Source organism: Antechinus flavipes, chromosome 5, assembly GCF_016432865.1.
Source record: "Antechinus flavipes isolate AdamAnt ecotype Samford, QLD, Australia chromosome 5, AdamAnt_v2, whole genome shotgun sequence".
NCBI classification, from domain to species: Eukaryota; Metazoa; Chordata; class Mammalia; order Dasyuromorphia; family Dasyuridae; genus Antechinus; species Antechinus flavipes.
This window is the reverse complement of record NC_067402.1, coordinates 204108901-204122028: the sequence shown is the minus strand read 5'-3', so window position 1 is coordinate 204122028 and position 13128 is coordinate 204108901. Positions and strand designations below refer to the sequence as shown.

The following is a 13128-nucleotide window of genomic DNA, read 5'->3' as shown; positions in this document are numbered from 1 at the left end:
CCTTATTATCTATATTTGAAATTTCTAGGTTGCTTTCATGTATTTTCCTTGCATTATAATGTTAAGGGTTTTTTGTTTTTTTTTTTAATTTGTAATATTATTTTGGTTTACCTCTTATACTTAGGTTGTCTCTAAACATATTTTCTTTGAGATTAATATATTTTGCTTCTATAGAGATCATATTTTCTTCTAATATTTTTGATTTTTGCTTTTCTTCCTAGATTTCCTTTACTTCTGTATGTTTATATTACCATTAGTTTTAAGGTTTGCTGCTGGATACAAAAGCAATAAGAAATACTACTTTATAGGGCTTTTAGCCTTAACATATTGAAGCACTCAAGTATTTGCCAAAATACCATGCCACTGCTATGAAAATAATTGTAGCTTATAGACCAATTTCTGTTAAGAAGGTGAAAGTGTATCTTGAACATAAAAATCCCAAAAATGCTTATTTTCATATATACAGCAGAACATAAAAATACAAATTTATGTGAAACTCAATATGCATTTCATACTACTTGCTTTTTTAAAGGAATAATTAATTTCATTGATTAATTTTTAAACCGTCTTGTTTATCCCTTATTCCTTTTGTTTTCTTCTATATATTTTGAAAAATATTTTGTCTCCCCCCTTTTTGAATATCACTTGCTATCTTCCTCCTTTTACCACTCCTCTCCCAATTAAAAAGTAGCAAAAAACAAAAACCTTTATTAGAGATGAATATAGCCAAACAAATGAATCTACACAGTGACCATATTCAAAAATAGATGTATCTTTCTGCAATTGGGAGTCTATTATCTTTATTAAGAGGTAAATAAAATGGTTTATCATAAGTTTTCTGGAGACATTGTTGCTCATTGAATTTATCAAAATTTCTAAATCTTTCAAAACTGTTTCTTTACAATGTTGCTTTTCTTGTATAGATTGTTCTCTTTGTGTTCATTTCATTCTCTCTGTTTTATTTATATACTACACTGAATTCCCTGAAATCTTCTCTTTCATCAATTCTTATGGCACATATTCATTTATGTTCCATAACCACACTTCATTTAACCATTATCAATTTGGGGGCATCTCCTTAGACTATAGGACTCCCCTTACCCTATTTATGGTTTATCCCAAAGGTGATCAGTAATTTTGTTTTGCTTGTGACTGTTTCTTCCCAAATTTTAGCTGCCTCCTAACTCTTCCCCATTTTTATGTCCCATTTTTTCTTCTAGTCACTTTGAAAATTTTTTTTTATCCTGAACTCTGTGGGGTGTACATGTTAATGTGTTTCCAAGTCTACTTTGTCTAGTCCATTAAAAGTGAGATTTACTTTCTTCCTACTACTTATTCCCTTGAAATCCCCTTGAAATTTTTCTCATGTATTAAGATTATGAGGAATAGCGAATAGCAAGTTCTTTGTCATTTTTCATCTTTTTTTTTCTTTTTATATGAGTGTATTCCTTTATTCTTCATTTTCTTTCTTCTTCCAAATCCTCAGAACAAAATCAGTTTCTCCCTAGACCTCTGGTTCTTGTTAGAGACTCCCTCAGTGCTCTTTGAAGACATTAGCATTCTGAAGGAAAATTGTTTCTTCACCACCTATAAGAATGTCATCAATATATATCATATATCCCTTTTCACTTGTTTAAATAAATTTACATTTCTAAGTTTTTCAGGACTTTGTGTTCGGTTTACATGCAGTTTTATGTTTATTTTCAGTCCCAAATTCTTTCTTCCCCCCTCAAACCCATTGAGAAGAGAATTATAATACCCATTGTAATATAAAATCATAGGAAATATATCTCCATATTTGTCATGTTGCAAAATTAAAAAAAATAAGAAAGTAGAAGAAAGATACTTTAATCTTATAGGTCCCAATATTCTCTGTCTGGAAATGGATAACATTTTTTCATCATGAGTCTTTTGTGATTGTAATAAATCATTGTACTGAACTAAGTCTTTTATAGTTGACTTTCTTTACAGTATTGCTGATATTATGTAAATTGTACTCTTGATTCTACTTACTTTACTTTGCTTCAGTTCATATGGGTCTTCTCAGGTTTTTCTGAAGTCATTTCCTTATTCGATGTATCATAACTTGGTCAGCTATTCCTCACCTGATGGACGTCCCCTTATTTCCATTTTTTTTTTTTTTTTTTTGCCACTTCAGAGAGAGCTGCTATAAATATTTTTGTACATATGGATCCCTTCTTTTTTTTTGACTTCTTTGAGTTATAGACCTAATAATGATATTGCTCACACTTTTACAAGTTTGTAGGACTTAGTTCCAATTTGCTTTCCAGAATGGTTGGACCAGTTTATAGCTCCACTAATAATGCATTAGTGTAGTTATTTTCTTCCATCCCCTCCAGGATTTGTCATGTTCCTTTTCTGCCATGTTGGCCAAACCAATGGAATTAATATTCCTGAGAATTTTTCTTTTGTCATTTCTTTCAGGAAGTGACTGGGTGGATTATTTTTAATCTTTCTTTTTCTCTTTTTTCCCTATCTTTACTGTGTTTTCTGAATCTAATAGACCTGAAAAATTTTCATCTATGATTTCTCAAAATATAGTGCTCAGTTTTTTTGGGAGGGAAAGTGTTCAGGGTGGTAAAATTTTGATTTTTAAGTTCAGTTATTTCTAAGTTATTGAATTGTTGTTTTTAAATATCAGTATCTTACATTTTGTTCTATATTTTCAATCTTTTAATTTTATTTTTATATTCTTAAAGTCGTAGATTTTTAAAAACCTTTAGTTTTCAGGGATTCTTTTATTTGGGTAAGATTTAGCACTTTTTCATCTAAGCTGTTCTTTTTTAAAAATTTTATTTAAAAAAAACTAGAAAAGAAAAAATCAAATAAAACTAAAGAGAACATTGTCATATGCCCAGCAGAACATCAGGGAGGATTCAAAATATGTAACAACAAATTACCAGTTCAAGAATATATATATATATATTTTTTTTTTTTTGTGGAAAAAATTGTATTCATGAGTGTCCATTTTTTCTTTACTTCCTTGTAAATTGTCCTTTTATTCTCTGCTGCACAACTTTTTTTACCCCTTTAATCCCCCCTACCCCAAGCAGGTTATAGTTAAAAAAGAATATATTTATGTATACATACACATACACACACATATCCCCACATATATACACATACATATCTTTCCTATTCCTGCTTGATCCTGTGCTTTAATTCAGCTCCTTAATTTGCCTTGCTATTACTTAACTGCCTCTCACCTATGAATCCCTCTTTGTCTTTTTCCCTCATCCTTTGCTTCCTTGTCCTTCCATGTCTCTCCCCCTTATTTCTTATAAATTTTGGAGGGTCCTATACACTTCATAGTAGTGTTGACTATTCCATTCCCAGTATGAATGGATTTTCAGAACTACGAGCTTCCCCAATGTCTCTGTGGCTGTTCTTCCTCTGCATCTCATTTGTATGACATAATTACTATTTTTAACCTAAGTTCTCCCCCAATATTTATTTTGAACTACACTATTGTTGATGTCGATCTTAAACTATGGTGTACATTTCCCATTTAAAAGAAAAATATCCTTGTTGAATTCCTTGAGATTAAGCTTTGATATTGACTCTTATATGTTAAATCTTCTGTTAAGTTCAGATTTGATTGATAGAAAATCTGAAAATCTGCAAGTTCATTTGAATGTCCATTTTTTCTCATTCAAAATTATAAATAATTTTGTTCGATATGATATTTTTGGCTTCAGACGTAGTTCTTTTGATTGTTGGTAGATATGATTCTGACACCTGTGGTCTTTTATTGTGGATGTTGATAAGTCCTGTACAATTCTAATTGTAGTTCCAGTATATTTGGATTGTTTTTTTCTTTTCCTTGTTTCTTGTAAAATTAGCTCTTTGATCTGGGGATTTCAGAATTTGGCAATAATATTCCTATATGTTTGCTACAAATGATCTTATTGAGATAGTGATCAATGGCTTTTTTCCTATTTCTACTTTCTCCTCATGTTTTATGATTCCAGGACAATTTTCTTGCATTATTGTGTCTTTTTTTGGTCACATTCTGTTCTATTTTTTTTCATAATTTAGAGTCTGTTTTGTTATTTCTTGGTGTCTCATAGCTTTCCTATTCCCATAAGAAGTTTCTATGTTGGGGTTCTTTCTTCTTTGCCAGTTCATTTTTTTTTTTTTTAATGAGAAATATTAGTATAACCACCTCTAATTGTAGGATGGTAGGGATAGTGCCTCAAACTTTACTTCATCTCTCCCCTCTGACCTAGAACCGCAAAACAAGAGCTCCCATAGTCAGCAGCATCTCTACCACCTTGTTTCTGCATTCACAACTGTGCTGATTCTTTCCCACCTAAGGCCATAGCTCTGTAGCACAATTAGGTCTGTTGTTCCTGATCAGCCAGAGTCCTCTCTATCTTTTTGGACTCAATCCACACATTGTCCAGGAGGTGAAAGTTTCTGTGGTTCCTGCTGAGGTTCCAGCCAAATCCAGATGGCCCCAGGGCTCCACATTTGGTGTTTCCAGAGCTAGTCTGAAGGTGTTTGTACTTCACATGAATTAATCCCTGATTCAGGGTCTTTCTTCACTTCTTCTTGGGTTGTACTTGGGATTTCCCTGTTCTGCCCCAAGTCTTCTTGATTTTTCACTGGTATGTTTGGCCTGAAGCACAAATTTGTTCTGTTTGTGGGGGAAATCTGAAGAGCTTGAAATTTACCCATCTACTTGCCATTTTCCCAGAGTCCTTTCCACTGTTTATTCTTTTTTAAAAAATATTTAATTTTATGTGCATCCTTTTGAGATTCTCTCCCTTATACTGTCCTCTTGCACTCCTATTTCTCTGTAATCAAAAAAATTTTTTATACCTTACTAAATGTATGTTATTTCTTCTTGAACCCAGTTCCCATGAGAATAAGGTTCCCATTCCTGCTCTGCAGCTATAAAGATTCTTTCATTCATGCCTTTTTTGTATGAGATCATTTGCTTTTCTTTTACTTTTACATATTCCATTTTATAGGATCATCCAATCATATTAATCAACTTAGCCCCAAGATTTCAATTTGTCTCTTTTGAACTATCCTAATAACAATAACATTCTTAAGTTATAAAATGGCATTTTTTCATATAAGAAGTAAATATTTTAACATTATTAAATTCCTTAGTCTTTATTGTTTACCTTCTTATGTTTGTCCTGATTCTTTTAAGTCAGATTTTTCTGTTCAATTTTAGTCCTTTACTTCAAGAATAGTCCAAAGTTTTTTTACTTCATTGAACATCCTTTTTTTTTTTTTTTTTTTTTTTTTTTTGCAGGATTACATTCAGCTTCATTAGGTTGGTTAATATTGGTTGCAAACCCAACTTCTTTTCTCTTCAAAATGTTATGTTCCATGCCTTTTCATCTTTTAATGCAGAAGCTGCTAAATTTGTGTTACCCTGACTGTGGCTTGTAATCAAACCTGTAATAAAATCCTAAACCTGGGAACTTTGAAACATTATCTTAACATTCCTTTGAATTTTCATTTCAAGCTCTGCTTGGTGGATTCCCCTCCCTGCCCCATTTTTATTTTACCCTCTATTTCTAGAATTTTGTAGAATAGAGCAATTTTTCTTAATTTCTTAAAGTATACTGTCAAAACTTTTTATGATAACTTTCAAGTAATCTGTATTCAAGGAGAATATCCTGTTCAGTTGTTTTTCTAAGAAAGGGAAATGTTTCATGTTCTATTCTTTTTTTATTATTTTAATATTAATATTTCTTGATGTCCTATATCAATTAGCATCCCCTTGCCCAATTCTAAATTTTTAAAAGGTTATTTTCTTCTGTAAGTTTTTGGATCTATTTTTCTAATTATGGTTGGCTTTCTTTTCATAATTTTCATGCTTTATATTATTTATTTCTTTTCTCAATTTTTCCTCAGCTAAAATTCTTTCTAAGCTCTTCCAAGAACCCTTTTCTAAGAGTGGCCTGGAGTCCAGAAGACTCATCTTCCTTGATTCAAATCTCATTTTACTAGCTATGTGACTCAGTTGGTCTCAGTTTCCTCATCTGTAAAATGATCTAGAAAAGGAAGTGGCAAACCACTCCATTATCTTGCCAAGAAAACTCTCATTGGAATCATAAAGAGTTACTGGACATGAATGAAACAACTGTACAACAACAACAGTAATTTGCTTTTTACAACATGGCCTTAACATGTTTTTCCCTATACATTATTCCCCCAGATGTATAGTACTTTAAGATTTATAAAATGAGGGGTGGCACAGTGGACAGAGCACTAGCCCTGAAGTCAGAGGACCTGAGTTCAAATTTGGCCTCAGACACTTACTACTTCCTAGCTGTGTGACCCTGGGCAAATCACTTAATCCTAATTGCCTCAGGAAATAAAACGAAAAAAAAGATTTATAAAATAGTTTACATATGTTATTCATTTGATCTGACAATAATTCTCTAAGCCAGGTGCTATTATTATTATTATCATTATCATTATATCATTTTGAAGATGAAGAAATTGAGACTGTGAGAGGTTAAGTAATTTGTATACACCACTCTCAGCTTAGTGTCTTGCATATAATGGGTGCTTATAAATGCTATTGAATATCTCCTCTATCCTATATTTTAAGAAAATATTGGAAAGAGCCTGCTTCTTAATGAACTTTTTTTATTAGGTTAATACCTCTTGTAACAACTTGAAAATTTATATGTAATTCCTTATTCTTATTGTGAAATTCTTTTGGAACACTCATTTTCTTTGCCATTTTTCCTTCTAGAGCTCTCATTTCAATCATATGATTATTTTAAAACTCTGGCCTCCTTGAGTTTTGTCCAGATTTTCCAAATTTGTTTTGAATGTTCCTGACTCCATAATATTTCCTATTTATACTTGATTTTGTTTACTCATTTCTCCAGCCTTACTTTCTAGATTGGCACAGTTCCCATTACTTCACTGATAAATTTCATGATTGACTCACATATTTAGTTTTTCCCTTTTCTGCATCTTCAGTCTGTCATTGTTTTTTTTTTTTCTCTGCTCTATTTTTAACCCTATATTATTTTCATTGTTTTTTGTACTTTTTTCCTTTCTGCTTTATTTGCTCAACTTTCTTCCTCAGTTTCTTTCAGTAATCTTTCTCTGTTTTTTACCGTGACAATCAATAAACTTTTATTAAAAAACATTTTGCTAAGTGTTAGAGATACAAAAATAGCAAAATCATGATCTCTGTCTTCAAGGAGCTCACATTCTTGCAAGAAAGGCAATACATAAATAACTGTTTTTACAAATTCTATACAATTCAAGTGGAAGATTATCTTAGTGGGAAGTCACAAGCATGGATAGAAGCTGAGGACCTTCTTACAGTGGTAGGATTTCAGCTGAGTCTTAGAGATAGAAAGCATGCAAGCTTATAAGGAATTGTAATATATATGGCTAAATTCTGTGTTGGTTGACTTTTGTTTAAATGTTTTTCTTCATTACAAGAAGGGTTAGGAAAGGGGATGGGTGAGTCAAGAGGAGAGAATATAGATATTTAGGGCTAAAAGCAAGCCATCTGTGCTGAATAAAATTGTGATACTAAAGAAATAGAGAAATATCTTCAAAATTATAAAATACTCACACTAACAAAAGACGTAAAACTTTAAAATATCAGATAAGAAAACAGTATGAGATATAAAGAAATTACTAAAAAAAGGAGGTGATAAATCTCCTGGCTCAGATGAAGAATTCAGTACCACACAAATTATATTCTAAAGTATTTAAATTATAAAGTATAAAAACAAGCATACAAACTAAATAACTTTAGCATTTTATCTAAGAATTTATTCTTTAAGATTACACTGGGTTTATATGAAGTGTATAAGGATATTTTAACATTAGGAAAATGATAGATGGTAATTTATCACTTTTTTAAATCGAAAAACATATAACAATGTCAATAGATGCCAAAAAAGACTTTTAAAAAATATATTGTTCACTTCTGCTTAAAAAAAAAAAAATACAAAATATGTGTAATCTTTTTTTAAAAACGTGATTAAAAGTATCTAAATTAAAATTGACTAGAAGACTGAATTGGTTATTATTGCTTAGGTTTATTCATTTGTTAAAGAAATACTTGATAAGCAACATATATATATATATGTATATATATATACATGATATGTTTTAGACATATATAATACATGTATACTTTCATCCCAATATCCATATGAAACTACTGAGTGCAGCTTTCAAAGGACTTAGAGTTTTTAAGGGAAAGTATGAAAGAAATGATTATTAGTTGAGAAATTATTAGGCAGATTTCTGACCTTTACCAAAAAAATTTACCCTTCACCCTTTATCTAGACTGTTTTATCTAGGTGGAATTGTTGCCTCACCTGTTCAGATAAGTCTATGCAAGGGAACAGATTCTCTGTCCACATTGCCCAAGATATAGGGGATGATTTGGAAGTAAGTGACAACACAAAGTCACATTATCAGCTCTTCATTAGAATAGATCCATCTTATAATATTCTCTCTCATTGTTTGATAATAAAATTACTTGCTATCCTCAGGAACACCCACTGTTCCAAGGACTTATAAATGTTGAGTAGATTTTTGTGAAGGGTCTTTGGCCTTTGAGAGTGTTATTGATTGTAATGGGTAGAAGCTCGAGTTGATGCACTGAAGTCCCAAGCACATGAGACTAAATAGCAATTGGATGATACTTCATTAATATATGCTTAGAGAAAGAATGGCCCCTCCCACTCTCTGCAAGTTTTGATGTGTTGTATAGGAATTGGAGATGATTTTGATAAGTGAAGAGAGAGAGGGAGAGAGAGGCAGAGAGGCTGCTGGTCGGGTTCGTGTCGGGGCTGCTCTCACTTCCTATCGCTATCCCCCTTCACTTCCCCAAAGAATAAAGATCGAGAATTTTCCCTTAACCTGAATTCTTGACTCTGGCTGATTTTAAAATACGGGGTCATTACAATTGAGCCCTTTTATTAATTATGTGCTAGCCTGATTAATTACCCAGAAACCATATCTTTCACACTTTTTATATGTTACAAGTAAATTGCATTATCAACTAATTGTAATATAAACAATATGTAAAAAAAAAATGCCATGCAGAAGTTATAGTGGGTATCCTCTCACTACTTTTCAGCTTTTTTTCTTCTATAATCAGGAGTTACTTTGAAGGTAAAACTAAAAAAGTTAGGAGCTACAACTTTCACTTTTACTTGTTAGAGCAATTCCATTCCATCCCTCCTTCTCTGACAGATTGCTCCCTCTGTCATCTTCATTCTTTAACTTACTTTTCAACTCTTTCTATTGACTAATTTCTGCTATCTAAAAACATGTGTTTCTCCCATTATGAAAAAATGCTCACTTGATCTTTCTATCCTTGCTAAATTTTGTCCTATCAAATCTGTATGAATCTTGTATGTAACTGTTTCTTTGTCTTCTATAACATATCTAATTGTGTATATGTATTATTACCCATTAGAATATAAGCTTCTACAAGGCAAAGAATATTTTCTTTGTTTTCTCATCTATTAGTATAATGCTAAATAATTGCATAATAATTGCTTGTCTAAATAATTGCTTTAATAACTGCTTGTAGGTGAATTAAATTTAAAAGTCCACTCTAATATCAGTTATCAGTCCCAAACTGAAAGGCCAGCTGCAGCCATACCAAAACTCAGTCAGTCTTAATTTCTGTACCCCACCCAAGGCTGGCTGATTTTTTTTTTTTTCCTTAAGGGTCTCTGTTTTGGGAAACAGTAATGTCTATTTTCTTACTGTTCCATGAATTCTAGAGCTTTCTCTTCAACCCAGCTTGAACTGAAAAAGAAAAAAAAAAGTTCTTATTTCTTTTAGAGGAAGAAAGAATATTCTCAGTCTCTCCCAATCCCCAATTCTAAAAATAAGGGCATTAGTGTCAGTTTGTGGTCACTCGTTTTTAAATTGAACAATTTAAAAAAGCTTAGACCCAAGTCCATTTTTGACTAGAAGTTGAAAATAGATAATTAGATAATAGATAAATCTATCCTTTTATCCTCTTTTCTTTCTATCTCTCCTTCTTCCCTTACCCTAAATGTTGCAGAAAAGGAATCAAGAAATGATCCAGCAGTTAAAAGGGGAAAATGGGTGCTTTGAACTAAGCGCCTTGTAGTAAACAAGGCTTTGTGACAGTCCAGGCTCACCCAACATGTTTTCTGTCTCCTCACCAGCCTCTGTCTATTCTCTTTAGTTCCAGATTTTCATTATTTATATAAGCCTTCCACCAAATAGTCATTTTTATAAGGTTTTTTGGGTTTTTTTTTTTGGCTGAGGCGATTGGGATTAAGTGACTTACTCAGAGTCACACAATCAGGAAGTGTTAAGTGTCTGAGACCAGATTTGAACTTTAGGCCCTGCTGACATTGGTGCTATCCCCTGTGCCACCTAGCTGCACCCAAAGAGTCTTTTGAATAGGAACATAGCTATAGGATACTCAGCAACTCTATATTTGAAGTATTTACCTTCAGTCAAGTCAACTTCAGCCAGGATTTAATATTGATTAGATTGTCTACCCCAGGAGGGAGACGTTTTAGGGAAGAGTCTTTGTTCTTGGAATGGTGACTGGTGTGAAGCAAAATAATTGACCAGTTTCTACCTGAGACAAGGAGTGGATGATTGGACTCCCTAAAGACAGCCTGGTTATAAGAAGAAGGAGGCTTGTTTGAGGTCCTGACCTTTAGCTAGATCAGCTCAGCTTCATTATTAAGATATTTCTTTTCTTCCACCCCTTCCCCCCAATTTTATACTATTATAAAAACTACTGCTCTGAGTATTTTGGCATAAATGGTACCTGTCTTTGACCTGTTGGATATATGACCAATAATGTAATGATGTGGTCAAAGGGTAGTCATAACAAACATAACAAAAGTCATCATATATTGCATAATTTTAAATTGTTTTCTAGAATAGTTTAACTAAAGGCCTACCAAGATTATAGCTTATCTCCATATAGCCTCCATTGACCATTTTTATTTTCTATAATTTTTGGTAGTTTGATGGATATGAAGTGAAACCTGAATCTCTGCAGTTTCCCACTTCCCTATCCCTCCCAACCCCCACATCTACTCTGCCAAAAGGATAGTTAGTTTGATTAAGATTAAGTGATTTACACAGGATCACACAAGGAGGAAGTGTTAAGTGTCAGAGGCTAGATTTGAACTCAGGTCCTCCCGACTTCAGGGCTGGTGCTCTATCCACTATACCAACTAACTACCCAATTAAGAACATTTTTTTTTCCCTCAAAAAGATAAGGTATGAATCAGATTGTGCTTTTGAAGGTTTAACATTCAGAGTCAAGAGTTGTCATAATTGAGGTATAACTGTTATTACATGGGTGTTTTCTAATTGACTGCCCTGCCATCCCATTCATATCCTGTCATTCTTTTTTAGAAATATTCTAGGATCATAGATTTAAAGCTGGAAGGGATCTCGGAGACTTTCTAGCCAAATTCCCTCCTTTTACAGATTAGGAAACTGAGATCTAATGTGGTGAAGTGACTTAAATTAAAGTCATACAGGTAGTAAGTGGCAGAGCTGGGATTTTAACACCTAAAGCAAAATAAAGCTAGACATTTCATATACTTTTTTCTTTTTTGCACTAATGAATACTATATATTTTTGTATAAGAACTTTTTTACTCTTAACAATTGTTAAAACTATGAGTATTATTTATAGAACCCTTTTTATAGTTTCCTTTAATTTTGAAGACATACTGAAAATAAATCTTGTATAATATAATCTTATGGGGCATTATATCAAATGTAAAGTGTTTATACTTGGTGTTCTTTTATGGAATAACTTGGAAGATATAAAAAACTTCATTTCCCAAAGTTAGAACAGTCTGTTAATTTATACTTTTAACTTTATTTCTAGTAAAGATTATAACTAAGAAAACAAAGTTTAAAACTTGAGGAGTATAAATAGCCCTGAATCTGTTTAATTTTGTGAAAAGAAGGGATTTCGTGCTTTTTAAAAAAAAATGTAATTAAAACCACTATATTGAAAATTTGCCTTTCCACTGTTCCAACTTAGTTTGGCACCTTTTGTTCTTAAAACTAAGATATGTAGGATCAAATTTATTATATAATTAGCATATGAAACCTGGCAATTCCCCCATAAGCAATCTCCAGTAAGTACTATCTTAACTCATTGAAATTGATTCAGAATGTTTAAGAGAAGGCTGAACTAAGAAGATTTCCTTTTGATTTTCATTCAGTGTATATTTATTTTACTATGACTTTATTTTTTTAATTGGCTTCAATCCTTTTAACTTCTTAAGTAAAGTCAACTTAAATAGTAATATTTCTGCATCACTATTGACTGCTGAGATTTTAGAATGTGAAGGCTTTTACATAAAGTATTTTTTCCATTTTTTTCTTTTTTCTTTTTAGTTAGTGAAGCTAATCAAGCTTGCTATTTAGTATGAGAGAAAAAAAAATATTAGTTTGAATAGTTTATTGTCACACAGCTAGGAAGTATTAAGTGTCTGAGGCCAGATTTGAGCTCAGGTCCTCCTGACTTCAGAGCTAATGTTCTATTCACTGCACCACCTAGCTGCCCCACACACTGAACAGCTTTTAAAAAAATAAATAAATAAAAAGAGAAATCTCATAACGGTAGTCAGCCAAGCAATTTCCATTAGGGTCCATGCACAGAAATTCACATCTCCCTCTATATTTTAAGTCTTTCATCTTTCTAGAAGGAAGTGAGTACTTTGCTTAATTAGCAGTTTTTTCTACTAGTAGTTTATCATTTAATTGATTGGAGTTCTAAAAGCTTTCAGTGTTGTCACTACTGTATAAATCATTCTCTTAGTTGATTTCACTAACACCAATTCATGGAGGCATTTCCAGTTTCCTATGTAATATGGACTTTGCGCTGACTTAGATTACTCTTATTTCATATTTACGAGGTTATAGTTTATGCTCACAGAAAGCCCCTAACTCCAAGCTAGTTGTGTTTTTATGAAGTAGTTCAGCATTCAATCATAATCTCTCCTGACCATCTGCTTTACTTTTTTGTTTTTTAAAGAAGTTCAAGAAATCCCTGTCTCAGCATTTCCCCCCAGTAATTATGAATTTCCTGAGTTGTTAATTCTTTGGTTCATTTTGTGAG

General features: G+C 32.2%; 1 protein-coding gene across 10 annotated transcripts in view; it reads left to right on the top strand.

Annotated features, from left to right (window-relative positions):
* PPHLN1 (periphilin 1) overlaps nucleotides 1-13128 on the top strand; it is a 190818-nt gene that overhangs the window by 151123 nt on the left and 26567 nt on the right. The window lies entirely within an intron of this gene.